Consider the following 8,699-nt stretch of genomic DNA (forward strand, 5'->3'; position numbering starts at 1 on the left):
TTTTATTAAATATTGGACTCACAAAGATATTTTTACAACTTTTTAACTTATTATTTTACAATTTTATACCTATTTTTAACCTAAATAACACTATTTGTACTATTCAGGCAACATTTTTTATTAAATTTTGGACTCACAAAGATATTTTTTCAACTTTTAACTTATTATTTTACAATTTTATACCTATTTTTTACAAAAATAACACTATTTGTACTATTCAGGAAAGACTTTTAGTTACATTTTCGACACACTAAATGTGTGTTCTCAACTTCTATCTGTTTATTAGGCTTATTTTTACAAAAATAACACTATTTGTACTATTCAGGCAACATTTTTTATTAAATTTTGGACTCACAAAGATATTTTTACAACTTTTTAACTTATTATTTTACAATTTTATGTTAATTTTTTTACCAAAATAACACTATTTATACTATTCAGGCAACATTTTTTCATTAAATTTTGGATTCACAAAGACATTTTTTCAACTTTTAACTTATTATTTTACAATTTTATACCTATTTTTACCAAAATAACACTATTTATACTATTCAGGAAAGACTTTTAGTTATATTTTCGACACACAAAGTGTGTTTTTTCAACTTCTATCTGTTTATTTCACAAGTTTAGGCTTATTTTTACCAAAATAACACTATTTATACTATTCAGGAAAGACTTTTAGTTATATTTTCGACACACAAAGTGTGTTTTTTCAACTTCTATCTGTTTATTTCACAAGTTTAGGCTTATTATTACCAAAATAATACAATTCAATCTGTTCAGGAAAGACTTTTAGTTCTCAACTGCTATCTGTTTATTTCACAAGTCTAGGCTTATTATTACCAAAATAACACAATTCAACCTGTTCAGGAAAGACTTGTAGTTACATTTTCGACACACTAAGTGTGTGTTCTCAACTTCTATTTGTTTATTTCACAAGTTTAGGCTTATTATTACTCAAATAACACAATTTCATCTATTCAGGATATTTTGTATTTACAAAGAGATTTTTCAACTTTTAATTTATTATTTACAAGTTTATGCCTAATATTTACTCAAATAACACGATTTGAACGTGTTTTTTATTACATTTTGCACACACACACACACACACACACACACACACACACACACACACACAGATATATTTTCCAAGTTTACAGGATTATTCTCTAAGTTTACTCAAATAACACATTTTAAATGTGTTTTGAATTAAACTTTGTACACACGAAGTGTGTTTCGTCAATTCAAGAAAGTTTTCAATTATATTTTGGATGCAAAAGTATGTTTTGTCAAGTTCTACCCTTTTATTTTACAAGTTTAGGCTTATTATTACTCAAATAACCAATTTCATCTATTCAGACAACATTTTGTTTGTTATATTTTACTCACAAAGACATTTTATCAATTTTTAATTTATTATTTCACAAGTTTATGTAATTTTTTATTCTAATAACACAATTTTAACTATTCAGGAAACATTTTTGTTGCAATTTGGACTTACAAAGAGATTTTTTTAAATCTTTGTATTACATTTTCTATTTATTGCGTTTTGTATTTCACATTCGATATTACAAAGTTCTAAGATGTGTATAATATTTCAAACTATTTTCAGGGTGTATTTGTTAATGCATTTGGATAATAACTATTAGGTTTTTGAATGAACTAATGATAAGAATATTTCAACCAATTAGAAAATGTGTTGTTTTTATTTCCACCAATCAGAAAACGCGTCGGTTTTATCTCATCCAATTAGAAAACGCGTTGATTTTATTTCAACCAATCAGAGAAGGCGTCAGTTTTGCTTATGAGGTATAAAAACTGCGTAAAAGCAAGCAGAAGCTATTTTGAGAAGTATTTGTGAAGCATTGTGTCAGAGAAGACATCAAGTTGTGATTATTGGCCGTGAGTTTCAGACAAAGAACTCAAGAGAAGCTATAATTAAGGTAAATGATTTTTATTATGTAGTGTGTTTTTTAAATAATATTTAAATGCAAATATTGAAACGAGAAAAACGTCAATGCAAACCAAAAAGAATATGCCTAATGTGAACAAGTACTACAACTATTTTTCTATTTTTCAGGTGCTTCTAATTTTGTATGTGTGACTGAAAGGGACCATTAGTGAAAGATGGCGTCTTCAACCTCCACAAACAAGGCTAACCACATTGCGGTGAGTACCTCGCAAGAGATTTTACCACTGGAATGTATATTTCTCCACTAGTTTTTGAAATAATATATAAATCCAGAAAACAAAGAAACGAAAAAAGTAAATACAGAAATGAATATGCGTAATATAAACAAGTACTACAACTATGTTTCTATTTTTCAGGTGTTCGTATTTGTGTACCTGTGAGTGGAAGGATCTATTACTGGAAATAACGCCAACAAAGTAACCAACAAGGACATGAGTCAAATAATTGCATCATGTCCATGTTTTTCCAATTATATCTATAAGGATTGTGTGTTGGAGACTTTGAAGAGGTATACACCTGGCAAGTATATTATATGCTGGGGATGTTATTCTAATCAAGGCAACCAACTAGCCCACGATTGTGTAGTTAACCATTTCTACGAGTGTGAGTGCGTATGCTGTAAAGATGAAGATTTACTCTCTGAACGTTATTTTACTTGCCAAGGAGAACGCTGTTTGAATAAATGCCAACGATGTGTTAAGTGGATGTGCGAGAGAATCCAGTATTATTTACAGGACTTGGATAACACAAAACATATTTTTGATTTTTATATTACTAACCATGAGGATGTTGCGGATGCTTTGACGGCACACGAGGTACAGACAGAATACAAAGCTTTTTATAGTGTGTTATGTGAAATTTCAAACAATATCGAACTAGTGAAAACTCTTATAGATCCTATACGCTCAGCAGAGCTTACTTATGGTAGCACAGGATTTTTGTGAGAGTTGAATAGAGACTGACTAATAACACCGAAAATGGTGCAATACATTATTGATGTACAAGGATTTATTTATAACAGAAAATTTATATTGCGTGAGATTTGTGTGAGTTCTACAAATTTGGACACTGTGTATTATGCGCTTGTGAGTGTTCCCGATTATTTCAAAGAGAACAAAGAATCGCGCTGGGTTAAAGACAATCTCCATGCATTAATGTATGATATTCCTTGTGGATGTGAAATATACTATGTCCGGAGGGCAGTTAGGAACTTGAACTGTCAAGGTGGTACATTTTTCTGCAAAGGAAAATCCCAAATTATCAAAGATTTGTTTAATATTGATAACATTGTTGATTTACAAACTGTAAACTGTCCATCCCTTGAGAATTTGTATATGTTTCAAGGAGGATTGTGCAAGTATCATTCTGATACTTCTCCCCCAGCTGAACAAGGTTGCGCATTCAGAAATGTTCAAAGACTTGTATGTTGGTACAATAATAAAAATATTAATGTGTAATGTATTTTAGTGCTAATAATAAAGATTTGTGAAAAATAAATGTTTTCTATGTTGTTATTTAGTTTTAAAGCCTTTATTCAAGGTATTTTCAAGTATTACTGGTTTTTTGGCTGCATCAACACATGGGTTATTTCTATTTGGTTTATTATACAAGGCTACAATCACTATATGTCTATGAGGACTAAAATCCACTGATTGAACCTTAAAGCTTAGGCTTACTATGTATATTGATTAAACACAGGACAACACGAATCTTACAGAGGATTGTAGGAGGCATAGGCCCACACGCCAGAGCCTTATTAGCCTGCAAGAACAACTTGTATGTTGAATTGTGACTGTTTAGCAATAATATTTATAAAGTTTAAATCATTTTCATTAGATTACATATATATTTTGGATTCAAATAAAACACTCAAGTTAAGTTTTTTAAGTTTATTTTTATTTAATATACAAATATAGAATATATCAAATTTACATATATGAAAAGTACTCTATCAAAGAGCAAAAGTCACATAGGGATTACGATTTAGCCGATGCTGAAATTCTTCCATGAGGGATTTGTAGTAAGAGAGAAATTTTTGACACTGTTTAAAGTTGAGGGTGACTCCACCAGAGATGCTGGTAATTTCCACTTTTATATTTTCTCCACTGCCTTCGAAGGTGAAGTAAAGTTCTCCTATAATGTTTATAGATCTGAATCTGTCTTTTTGTGTGGGGAATCTGTTTTTGTAAGTGTCGAAGATCACATCTGATTTGTAGACGCATGATGGGTACTCTTCTTTATTTAGGACAATGTAATTTTTTTCATGTTTCAAAATCAATTCAGTGTCTGCGAAAGTACCTCGAATAATGATATCCATGTTGGCATCGATGATGAATCTGGTTTCTGGTTTTATGTTGTTCATTTGGTGGGTGCCTCTGATAGACTGCATTTTGGTTTCGTATCAATAAAAAGTTTTAAAAATATGCAACTAGTGCTACAAAAGGAACGGAAATTATCGACAATTTCTGGATTATAACTAAAATTCAGTTTGCCTTTTACATATCCAATATTTACAGACCAACACTAACTAGACTTCGATTTATATAAATGTAGCAGGAACTATATTTCTGAGAACCAAACTATATTAGGATTATATGTTAAACTTATACAAAACCAGATTATTCTATGTAAGTATATTTATATTGACTGGATTATTTAACAGATCAAACAGAAAGAAGGCAAAATCCACTAAACGTAGGTGATTGCATGAAAATAACTAGGTCAAGGAGTGACCAACAGTGAGATGAGGTTATATATAGAGGGTCGCTCTTCATAATTCTTACCTTCGCTGGATCGGCGAAGGAACGCACTTGTGGGCGGTAGAACCTGAATGGGCTCCACCAAGACATCGGAGACTCGAAGCAGATGTCTTGGTGGATGAACCCAAGTAGGGTCATAGGCGCTAGGGTCAATTTGGTCATTTCTTCTTGTATGAGGAACCAATTTGGCCAACTCCCCAAATTAATTTACATTGCTTATAACTAATTAAATTTGAAGAAAAATTATAATCTCTTAGACTGTAAACATATTTTATATTTAGGCTGCACAAGATCCAATGATAAAATTAAAAAATACTAACCGCCCAGACAGGGACTCGAACCCTGGACAGATAGGTCAAAAACCCTAATGCTATACCAACTAAGCTATCTGAGCACAAGGTATTCTTTTTGAAAAGTTAGTTATGTTAAGAAATATCGTTTGAGAACTCTTTTGGTCTGGGTCGACAGAGAAGGAGACAGCATTTCCAAAATTTTACAGACTGGATGTATTTTACCACCACTATAGAGGTTTTTACTATATGTAACTCGAAACGCTAGAGTTCAGTTAGCTTTCAAAATTGAGGTTACATAGTACAATATGTTGAAGATTTTGTGTTTCTCACGCATAACAAGTTACACTATATCAAATTATTGACATATAATACTAAAACTTTGCTAGTAGTTGATGAGTTGACAGTAAATTTGAGAGTTTTAGCATTATTTGTCCTGAAATGGATATAAGTGTAACTTGTTAAGTGTGCCAAACACAAAATCTTCAACATATTGTACTATGTAACCTCAATTTTGAAAGCTAACTGAACTCTAGCGTTTCGAGTTACATATAGTAAAAACCTCTATAGTGGTGGTAAAATACATCCAGTCTGTAAAATTTTGGAAATGCTGTCTCCTTCTCTGTCGACCCAGACCAAAAGAGTTCTCAAACGATATTTCTTAACATAACTAACTTTTCAAAAAGAATACCTTGTGCTCAGATAGCTTAGTTGGTATAGCATTAGGGTTTTTGACCTATCTGTCCAGGGTTCGAGTCCCTGTCTGGGCGGTTAGTATTTTTTAATTTTATCATTGGATCTTGTGCAGCCTAAATATAAAATATGTTTACAGTCTAAGAGATTATAATTTTTCTTCAAATTTAATTAGTTATAAGCAATGTAAATTAATTTGGGGAGTTGGCCAAATTGGTTCCTCATACAAGAAGAAATGACCAAATTGACCCTAGCGCCTATGACCCTACTTGGGTTCATCCACCAAGACATCTGCTTCGAGTCTCCGATGTCTTGGTGGAGCCCATTCAGGTTCTACCGCCCACAAGTGCGTTCCTTCGCCGATCCAGCGAAGGTAAGAATTATGAAGAGCGACCCTCTATATATAACCTCATCTCACTGTTGGTCACTCCTTGACCTAGTTATTTTCATGCAATCACCTACGTTTAGTGGATTTTGCCTTCTTTCTGTTTGATCTGTTAAATAATCCAGTCAATATAAATATACTTACATAGAATAATCTGGTTTTGTATAAGTTTAACATATAATCCTAATATAGTTTGGTTCTCAGAAATATAGTTCCTGCTACATTTATATAAATCGAAGTCTAGTTAGTGTTGGTCTGTAAATATTGGATATGTAAAAGGCAAACTGAATTTTAGTTATAATCCAGAAATTGTCGATAATTTCCGTTCCTTTTGTAGCACTAGTTGCATATTTTTAAAACTTTTTATTGATACGAAACCAAAATGCAGTCTATCAGAGGCACCCACCAAATGAACAACATAAAACCAGAAACCAGATTCATCATCGATGCCAACATGGATATCATTATTCGAGGTACTTTCGCAGACACTGAATTGATTTTGAAACATGAAAAAAATTACATTGTCCTAAATAAAGAAGAGTACCCATCATGCGTCTACAAATCAGATGTGATCTTCGACACTTACAAAAACAGATTCCCCACACAAAAAGACAGATTCAGATCTATAAACATTATAGGAGAACTTTACTTCACCTTCGAAGGCAGTGGAGAAAATATAAAAGTGGAAATTACCAGCATCTCTGGTGGAGTCACCCTCAACTTTAAACAGTGTCAAAAATTTCTCTCTTACTACAAATCCCTCATGGAAGAATTTCAGCATCGGCTAAATCGTAATCCCTATGTGACTTTTGCTCTTTGATAGAGTACTTTTCATATATGTAAATTTGATATATTCTATATTTGTATATTAAATAAAAATAAACTTAAAAAACTTAACTTGAGTGTTTTATTTGAATCCAAAATATATATGTAATCTAATGAAAATGATTTAAACTTTATAAATATTATTGCTAAACAGTCACAATTCAACATACAAGTTGTTCTTGCAGGCTAATAAGGCTCTGGCGTGTGGGCCTATGCCTCCTACAATCCTCTGTAAGATTCGTGTTGTCCTGTGTTTAATCAATATACATAGTAAGCCTAAGCTTTAAGGTTCAATCAGTGGATTTTAGTCCTCATAGACATATAGTGATTGTAGCCTTGTATAATAAACCAAATAGAAATAACCCATGTGTTGATGCAGCCAAAAAACCAGTAATACTTGAAAATACCTTGAATAAAGGCTTTAAAACTAAATAACAACATAGAAAACATTTATTTTTCACAAATCTTTATTATTAGCACTAAAATACATTACACATTAATATTTTTATTATTGTACCAACATACAAGTCTTTGAACATTTCTGAATGCGCAACCTTGTTCAGCTGGGGGAGAAGTATCAGAATGATACTTGCACAATCCTCCTTGAAACATATACAAATTCTCAAGGGATGGACAGTTTACAGTTTGTAAATCAACAATGTTATCAATATTAAACAAATCTTTGATAATTTGGGATTTTCCTTTGCAGAAAAATGTACCACCTTGACAGTTCAAGTTCCTAACTGCCCTCCGGACATAGTATATTTCACATCCACAAGGAATATCATACATTAATGCATGGAGATTGTCTTTAACCCAGCGCGATTCTTTGTTCTCTTTGAAATAATCGGGAACACTCACAAGCACATAATACACAGTGTCCAAATTTGTAGAACTCACACAAATCTCACGCAATATAAATTTTCTGTTATAAATAAATCCTTGTACATCAATAATGTATTGCACCATTTTCGGTGTTATTAGTCAGTCTCTATTCAACTCTCACAAAAATCCTGTGCTACCATAAGTAAGCTCTGCTGAGCGTATAGGATCTATAAGAGTTTTCACTAGTTCGATATTGTTTGAAATTTCACATAACACACTATAAAAAGCTTTGTATTCTGTCTGTACCTCGTGTGCCGTCAAAGCATCCGCAACATCCTCATGGTTAGTAATATAAAAATCAAAAATATGTTTTGTGTTATCCAAGTCCTGTAAATAATACTGGATTCTCTCGCACATCCACTTAACACATCGTTGGCATTTATTCAAACAGCGTTCTCCTTGGCAAGTAAAATAACGTTCAGAGAGTAAATCTTCATCTTTACAGCATACGCACTCACACTCGTAGAAATGGTTAACTACACAATCGTGGGCTAGTTGGTTGCCTTGATTAGAATAACATCCCCAGCATATAATATACTTGCCAGGTGTATACCTCTTCAAAGTCTCCAACACACAATCCTTATAGATATAATTGGAAAAACATGGACATGATGCAATTATTTGACTCATGTCCTTGTTGGTTACTTTGTTGGCGTTATTTCCAGTAATAGATCCTTCCACTCACAGGTACACAAATACGAACACCTGAAAAATAGAAACATAGTTGTAGTACTTGTTTATATTACGCATATTCATTTCTGTATTTACTTTTTTCGTTTCTTTGTTTTCTGGATTTATATATTATTTCAAAAACTAGTGGAGAAATATACATTCCAGTGGTAAAATCTCTTGCGAGGTACTCACCGCAATGTGGTTAGCCTTGTTTG

The sequence above is a fragment of the Lepisma saccharinum genome, chromosome 6 (assembly GCF_977018435.1).
Source record: "Lepisma saccharinum chromosome 6, izLepSacc3.1, whole genome shotgun sequence".
Classification (NCBI taxonomy): Eukaryota; Metazoa; Arthropoda; class Insecta; order Zygentoma; family Lepismatidae; genus Lepisma; species Lepisma saccharinum.